We start from the raw sequence: 8449 nt of genomic DNA on the forward strand, positions 1-8449 counted from the left end.
GATCATGTGACCAATGCAGTGGCGGGACAAGGTCATTTAGAGCCGAGGGCGAACATGCCAAAGTGCATCCCCCCCTGCTAAAATCCCCCCTCCCAGCAGAAACCTTGACCCCCCCATCCACCCTCCCAGTTTAAAACCTCTCTCTCGGAAAAATGCCCTTCAGCTCAAATCCCCCTCCTCCCCAAAAATAAATAAAAATCATCCCACCTGGCACCCGATCCTCTACTCCTCAAAATTCCCCTCCAAGCACAAATCCTCTCTCCCCCACTCCAAAGCCCCCTCCCAGCACAAATTCTCCCCCCATTCCCCCCTTCTAGCACAAATCCACCCCCCCCCCTCAATTCCCCCTCCTAGCACATCTATCCCCCAATCATCCCTACTAGCACAAATTCCACCCCCTAAAAAAAATGTCCCCTCGTAGCACAAATTCCCTCCCCCCATCTACCATAAAACCTCTTCTAGCACAAACCCCCCCTTAAATCCCCCCTTCTAGCTCAAATCCTCACCCCCCCCCCCAACACAAATCTCCCCAAATCACCACTCCTGGCACACCCACCAAATTTCCCCTCCTAGAACAATTTTTTCCCCCTGCCATCTGCCAAATTCCTCTTCCTAACACACATCTCCCTGCCCCCAATCTCCTTGCGGTAATACCAGATTTGAAGAATCCCTAGCAGTGGCGGCTGGTGCTCCATGGGTTGGGGGGGTGGCAGACGGACCTGACCACGGACTGCACCAGCCAGCCCGCACCGCACACCATACCTCCCGGTCGTCGGCTCACTCCCCCTGGACTGACATGTGGAGGCGGCGGCTTCCCCCTCAGTGTCCTCCGTGTCCCCCTTCATTGGTCGGGCTTCCCCTGCGTCTCCTCCCTCCTTCTCCGCCAATAGGATGGCTTCTATCGGCCAATCGTAAAACGGGTCCCAGGACCCGCTTCCTGATTGGCCAGGAGGAGAATCAGTGTGGCAATAGAGAATATTCATTCGCTATTGTCACTGGGTGGGCTCAGGGCTCTGCTCCCTGAGCCCACCCTTTTTTAAAGCCAATTAGAGCCTCTGGCTCGAATCATGTGCTTCAAAAAAAAAAATATCCCCCATTGGAATCCATGCGTTCGGTGCCCTGCATGTAGATTAGGGGTCCGGATGCATGGATGGGGGGGGGGGCGCCCCCTGTGCCCCTAATGGACGGGCCACCCCTGATCCCTACACAGCATCAGAGAATTTGACACAACAAATGAGAAAAGACAGTAAGGTCCTTCTAATTGATCGGGATCTTGCAGTATGGTGACTTCGGAAAGTGTGGGAAGAATTTTAGTAAATTGGTATACACGTCTCCTGGAAATAAAAAAAAATTGGTTCTGGAGTTGTCCCTTCGTCAAATGACCCGCTCATGCCGGCTGACTCCGAGAAGTCGGGGAGGAGAAATTGAAGGATCGCACGAGAAACGGTTGTCACTTCCTGTAGATAAGGTTAAAGCGCTCCTCACCCCCCAGGGAGTGGTCGTACAGGATGTGAGCGGAGCTGTGAGCATCCTCCCGGGAGAAGACTTCGGAAGCTGTTGGATGCAGATAAACCTCTCACTGTTAACACGTTCTATAGACCCCTTTATGAATGAAATAAGTCTGTTCTCAGCTCAGGAGAAAAAGAACCCAACTTAGTGGGGCAGAACTTTCCCTTCATTGCAGTTCCTGTAGTAAAATAATAACATGAATGGAAAAATGTTGGCTGCCACACAGATAGTTTGTCTTAAAGTGGACAAACATTTAAAGTCTTACAGGGGTTCTAAAACTTCCCTACTCACAAAAAAAAGTTTTGACTGTAATTACACATAAAGTCGAAAATATAGACATAACTGTCAGGTCACCTGTGGCCAGGTGACAACTGCACCCTGTTGGAGGCAGGGGTGCACCGCAAGGTAGTGACTGCTGCGGATGGATAGAAACGCGAACCCAGAATTCCCCAGGGCGCGGAGTCTAAGACCCAGAAGGTGTTCACCAGAGCCTCTAGTGGTGAGGATGGACTTGGCTGCAGCTGGGCCCAGGTCGCGGCCCCTGGGGTCCACCTGGTCACGCTCCGCAGGGAGAGAGGGGAAGCAGCCACTCAGGACACAAGGGATAGTGATGGGTAAGCTGAGGTCGGGACAACAGGCAGACGAGGGTAACCAAGGGACAGGCCAAAGGTCAGGGTCACAGGCAAACAGGAGTAGTCAGAGACAAGCCAAAGTCGGTATACTGAAAGGTAGATCAAGCACACGGCAGACAGGAACACAAACTAACAAACACTGTTGAACAGCAAAGCAGACCTGGAGTGCACTGGTTAATATAGACTTCCTGGGATGGCCTGGGGTGGGGCCGAACAGGAAGGAGAGAAGATAAAAAGGAGCCAGAAGGGGAATCTGGCCTCTAATGCAGACATGAAGGAGCAGGTAAGCTGCCAAACACTATTGCAAGTCCATGACAATAACCCCTTGAGAAACAAGGATGAGCTCCCGATTCTATCCAAACATCAGACTTTCAGCCCATTTGGCAAGAGCAGAACTGTTTTTTCCCACTATGACAGCTTCCTTCTGCTGTCAGTGGTTGCTTAGGAAGCGGTGGGTGCCTGGAATCTGCCATGTCCTTGGCCACCAGTAAGGCCCTCCCGCCCCATTCATGTACTGCCCGGGAATTCCCAGCCATGTAAACAAAACATTTGTAGGTTCTCTCCATAGTTCATTCCAAGCCCTTCAGGTCTGCTATAAATTTAAGGGGGACCCCACAAAATAAAAACATTGTGGGTCTTTTTTTTTTTCTTTCTAAAAGACCCTTTTTGAGTCTTTTATGGATGTAAAGACTAAATCCTACAGAAAATTAAAAAAAAAAAAACAGTGTGGGGTCCTTCCAAAAGTCAATACCAGACCATTATCCAAGCAAGCTGCCTAGCAGACTGGGGAAGGGGGGGGCATGGGGTGAGCGTGCCCCTCCTCCCTCCTTAACCATACAGGACCATATGCCCTCAATATGGGGGGGGGGGGGTTCCTTCCTAGGACTATCTCAGATTGCTCAGCAAGAAGAGACGCAGCAGAGGTTGCAGGTTTAGATCCGAGTCCTGACACCTTGTACAAATGAACATTTACCACCTCCTCCTCCCAACGAGGTGCCTTTCCTATGTTGAGGGCATGTGTCTTGGAATGGTTCAGGGGGGAAATGGGAGGGACTGTACAGATAATGGTCTGGTATGGATTTTTTGGGGGTCTCCTTCAAATTCTATACTAGTCCCTTACCTCTGCCCCACAATCCTGGTGCATTAGGTGGGTCTACAGGCTTATTGAAATCTGGAAGCCTTTTTTGACAAAAAAAGGGCACCCGGATATGGAGCCCCCATGTGAATGAGAAGGGGTACATAGTACCCCCTACTCATTCACAAAAGAAAAAAAAGAAAAGAGTAAATAAAATACTTACACAATTTTAAGTACTTGAAATGAGAATATCCAACCATATGCCATATACAATCCATCGTCAATCACATTGTCGAGCGATGCAGATTCACATCACTCATAGTGTATGGCACCCGCCTAAAAAAAAAAATAAACCCAACACCCACCAACATGTCTGATCCCAATGCCTGCTTGCCCATGAAAGACCACTCTAGTAGCAGATGACTGAGTATAAACAAAAGGGCGGGGGGTCTCTCGCGTCACATCATTGACCTAATATGGTCATGTCCATTCTGAGGGCATGCGGCCGCCTGGTATGGTTCAGAATTAGGGAATGCACGCTCATCCTCTCCTTTCCTGGTCTGCCAGGCTCCATGCTCAGATAAAGGTCTGGTAAGGATTTTTAGGGAATCTCACTTTTCTTTTTCTTGATCTTCACATAGGGTTCCCCCTAAAATCCAAACCAGACCCTGTAGGTATCACCTTTTTGTGAGGAGGTTATCTGAACTGATCGCCTTACCCTGTAAGGAATCCTTTCTGGTTTTGCATAGGGGCAAAGTTATGTTGAGGCCCAGGACTTCTTTTTTTCCTTAAGTTGTTTAAAGTGAAAGGCTAAAACAGGACATTGCTCTTCTGTTTCTCTGTCGGGTTCCAGTTTATCAAAAGGAAATTTCCTTCCATTGTCTGTGGTTCAGGCTGTGAGAGTCTCTCTTAGTCACCGCTTCTTTCAGGGAGATCGATTCCCTTTTTGCCATCTTGGATTCAGCCTGTGAGAATGACTGGCTTCTCGTCCTTCCAGGCTCAGGTCAACCATCATCCAAGCTTATGCTCTCAAGAATGGAGTTCCGCCCAATTCTGTTAAGGCAAACTCTATTGTATATGTGCATGCTTTTTGGTCTTTTTGCATCAAGGCTCTATTTCCCAGATTTGCAATCTGATCTTCTGTTCCCAAGTTCTACCAGGTGGTGGACTTTTGGGTTTCATCTCTTGGCAGCTTTGGGTGTAGGATCTTTCAGGCGGCTCTGAGCTGTAGGCACCCCCCAGTTTTCTGTAATTCATGTTGGGCGTGTTGGCGATTGTTTGCTGTGATACCCAACACTCAGTTGGACAGCTTTTGGACATCATGAAGGTTAAATTCTTCTTGGGTCCCTGAATGGACAAGAAAAGAAAAAGGATTTTTGTATTCTTTTTCATGAAATCCATTGAGGGACACGGGTCCCACCCCTCCACCCCTCTCTGATTTTGATCATGCTATTGGTACTACTTTTTGCAGCAGAACTGAGGCATGGTGGTCGTAGGAGGGATATCCTTGTGTTGTGATTAGGGGTCAGGCTCGGAGACCAGTATCTATACTATAGTAGAGAGGCTCCCATCGACCAGCAGGATAGGTACACAAGCAGGTCACCCTGGCGGATGACATGGACTCACCCAAGGTGCTTCGTGTAAGCACTAACTGGTATTCACCAGAAATACACAATGTTAACAGGCGCTTGATCACATATCGAACCAAAAGTCCATCGAGTTAAAAGTCATTAATGGCACAGGGGGAGAAAAGTCCACCATGTAGGGCAGCCATCCAGAAACCAAAGCCAGGGGTTCCACAGGGCTAAAACAAAGACAAACAGAGGCGCCTCTAAGTGTAGACTTTATGCAACAGGGTTAATGAATAAAATTATGCACTCACGTTAGTAAGCATATATTCATGCCCATAAAGCAAGGTTCCAGTGTGGAGAAGTGTACATCATCCGGTCATGGACATCCGTCCTGCTGGAGCCGAAATCCTTTCGCCGTGGCCGGCTTGTACGGCAAGGTTAGAACCAGGAAGTAGGCTCGGCGTATTTGCTTGACAGCGAGGCTTGGTGGATAGTCGATCCTGGATGATGTCATCTGCATGCGACGCGTTTCCGAGCGTGCTTGCTGCCTTGGGGAGGGCAGCCGCGCTCCTTCTTCACGGCAAGTATCCTTGCTGCCCTCCCCCAGGCAGCAAGAACACTCGGAAACGCATCGCATGCAGATGACATCATCCAGGTTCGACAATCCACCAAGCCTCGCTGTCAAGCAAATACACCGAGCCTACTTCCTGGTTCTAACCTTGCTGTACAAGCCGGTCACGGCGAAAGGATTTCGGCTCCAGCAGGATGGATGTCCATGACCGGATGATGTACACTTCTCTACACTGGAACCTTGTTTTATGGGCATGAATATATGCTTACTAACGTGAGTGCATAATTTTATTCATTAAACCTGTTGCATAAAGTCTACACTTAGAGGCGCCTCTGTTTGTCTTGGTATTCACCAGAGCTCCTGATGGTGGAGATGGGTTTTGCTGTGTGTTAGTACCAGGTCGCGATCCTCAGGATCGCCCCACCAGGAGGTGAGCAAGCTGGGGTCCAGTAGCAGATATAGCAGGTAGGGATTAAGAATAAGCATAGTCAGTAAACAAGTGGTTGTAGGTTGGGATCAAGCTGGAGCATAGTCGAGGAACAAGCCCAAAGTTGGTAACGAGTGGTAGTGGCGATACAGACAGCAGTTGGAGTGAACAGAGTAAGATAAGGGCTGGAGAGATCACAATAATCTGGCAAACAGGAAGTGCAGAAACATGGCTTAAATAGGAAGTTCATGGGAGGAGCAAACTATTCAAGAATCAGCAGAATCAAGGGACAAGGCAGGATTGCCCAATAAATCAGACAAGGTTCTGTCCAGCATCTCAGGTGGCTTAGCAGAATGAGGTCTTGCCAGACACAGCAGAGGTCCCAGGTTTAGACCTGGGTCCTGACACATGGGCTGGCCTGCAGTTATTTGTTTGGCAGTGTCCAATCCCCCTGTAGATGGCAGTATAACTCAAAAGTCAAAGACTTAAGACTTTGTCTGTGTCCCTCAATAAACTCCAAGAGAAGGATTTTACAGTGAGTACAAGAATCCTACTTTTGGAAGAAAACATGGCAAGTGTTTTGGATTTTAGAGTGTGAGCTCCTTTGGAATATACACATATATATATAAAAAAAAAAAAAATATTTGCTTGGTTTGGACAAATGGTTCAACCCATGGGTGGAGAAGATGGACATCAATATCTGTCCGGTTTTTAGCATTCAGAGTTCTTTATTTACAGATGACTGACTCCAAATTGAAGTGCCTGCTCAGGAAACAGATTGCCTTTTGCTGAAGTGGCTTCTCAATAGCCGACTCCTTGTGCTTTGGGTAAACAAGCCGACACGGAGCGAGGAGAAAAGGTCACTGAAACCTCACTGGAAACCGGGGCGGAAATAGGGAACTCCGGAGCGGAAGAGAATACTTTCTGCTCTCCTGGGGCCGGCCTGCATTTTTTTGCTCTTCTCCGAAAACGACTTCCGTCATTTGGGAGCGGTTCCTGGATGAGCCCTTGGAAGTGTGGGACACACCTAGATGACATTTACTCATGGAATAACAATCCGGTGACTACGGACAGATCTCAAGGCTGCGCCGTCTGATGATTTCATGAAAAAAAAAAAAAGTATGTAAGAGAAGGAAAAATAATAATAAACTCATTACTATTACAGGATATGAAATACAAGGATTATAATGATATACAAAGTTTCTTCATCCTCCTTGGGGCTGCCAATGATATACAAAGTATCTTCATCCTCCTTGTCAATGATATACAAAGTGTCTTCATCCTCCTTGGATCCACCATAAGCCCGGCATGGTAAGTTTGGGTGAGACCAAAGCCAAGCAGAATTCATCACAATGAAGAATTATTATAGAAAACGATTTCAACCTGGAGAACAAACCCAAATCTTTGACCTAACTTCTAATTTACCCTTTAATCCTAAAATGAACGTCCTAATCTTAGAAATAAACCAGCATGTTCCTGCCGTGTCAAAATATAGAGAACCGTATCAGAAATGCTCAATCTTTTATCATTACAAAGCCATCCTTGAGCTCCAACCAAGTGGCTTTGCCCTCGACCAGTGGCCTTCAAACTGCGGCCCTTTGCTCACCTTTATCCAGCCCTTGGGGCACCACTCCATCCACTGACAATGATGGAGCACTATTCCCTCCACTGACACCAACTATGGAGCACTATACTTTTCACTGACACCAATTATGGGGCCCCATCTGTGGTGTCAGTGTGAGGAATGCTGCCCAATCATTGGTGTCAGTGTAAGGAATGCTGCCCAATCATTGGTGTAAGTGGGCAGTGGAAGGAACCGTGCCCATCGTTGCTGTCAGTGGGAGGAATAGTGTCCCATCATTGGTATCAGTGGGAGGAATAGTGTCCCATCATTGGTGTCAGTGGGAGGAATAGTGCCCCATCATTGGTGTCAGTGGGAGGAATAGTGCCCCATCATTGGTGTCAGTGGGAGGAATAGTGTCCCATCATTGGTGTCAGTGGGAGGAATAGTGCCCCATCATTGGTGTCAGTGGAAGGAATAGTGCCCCATCATTGGTGTCAGTGGGAGGAATAGTGCCCCATCATTGGTGTCAGTGGGGGGAATAGTGTCCCATCATTGGTGTCAGTGGGAGGAATAGTGCCCCATCATTGGTGTTAGTGGGGGGAACAGTGTCCCATCATTGGTGTCAGTGGGAGGAATAGTGCCCCATCATTGGTGTCAGTTGGGGGGAATAGTGTCCGATCATTGATGTTAGTGCCCCATTGTTGGTGTCAGTGGCAGTTACTATGTCAGCAACAGTGGAGGAAATAATGCCCCAAGGGCCAGCTAAAAACAAGCAAAGGGCTGCAGTTTGGAGGTCACTGGTTTAGAAGATTGTTTGGATCTTCCTTTGTTTATAGATCCCTGCCCTAGAATAAAGGGATGTTATTCATCTGCTGCAGGCAAGCATTTCCTCAGTCTCCTCTTTCCCCATTATTAGACTTCACAATTGTAACTTTGTAACAAATCACCTAGACTTTACACCAAACACTACCACCGTGAAAAACCAGGACCCCACTTGCAGACAGCCGGTCCACACCTGACCATCCTGGGGTTCCTGTCCCCGGCTCTGCAAGTGATCCCAGTTTGATGCGGGGAGACAGGCAAAGGGTTACAGGCCAGCA

The sequence above is a fragment of the Pelophylax lessonae genome (genome assembly GCF_965119305.1).
Source record: "Pelophylax lessonae genome assembly, chromosome: 11".
Lineage (NCBI taxonomy): Eukaryota > Metazoa > Chordata > Amphibia > Anura > Ranidae > Pelophylax > Pelophylax lessonae.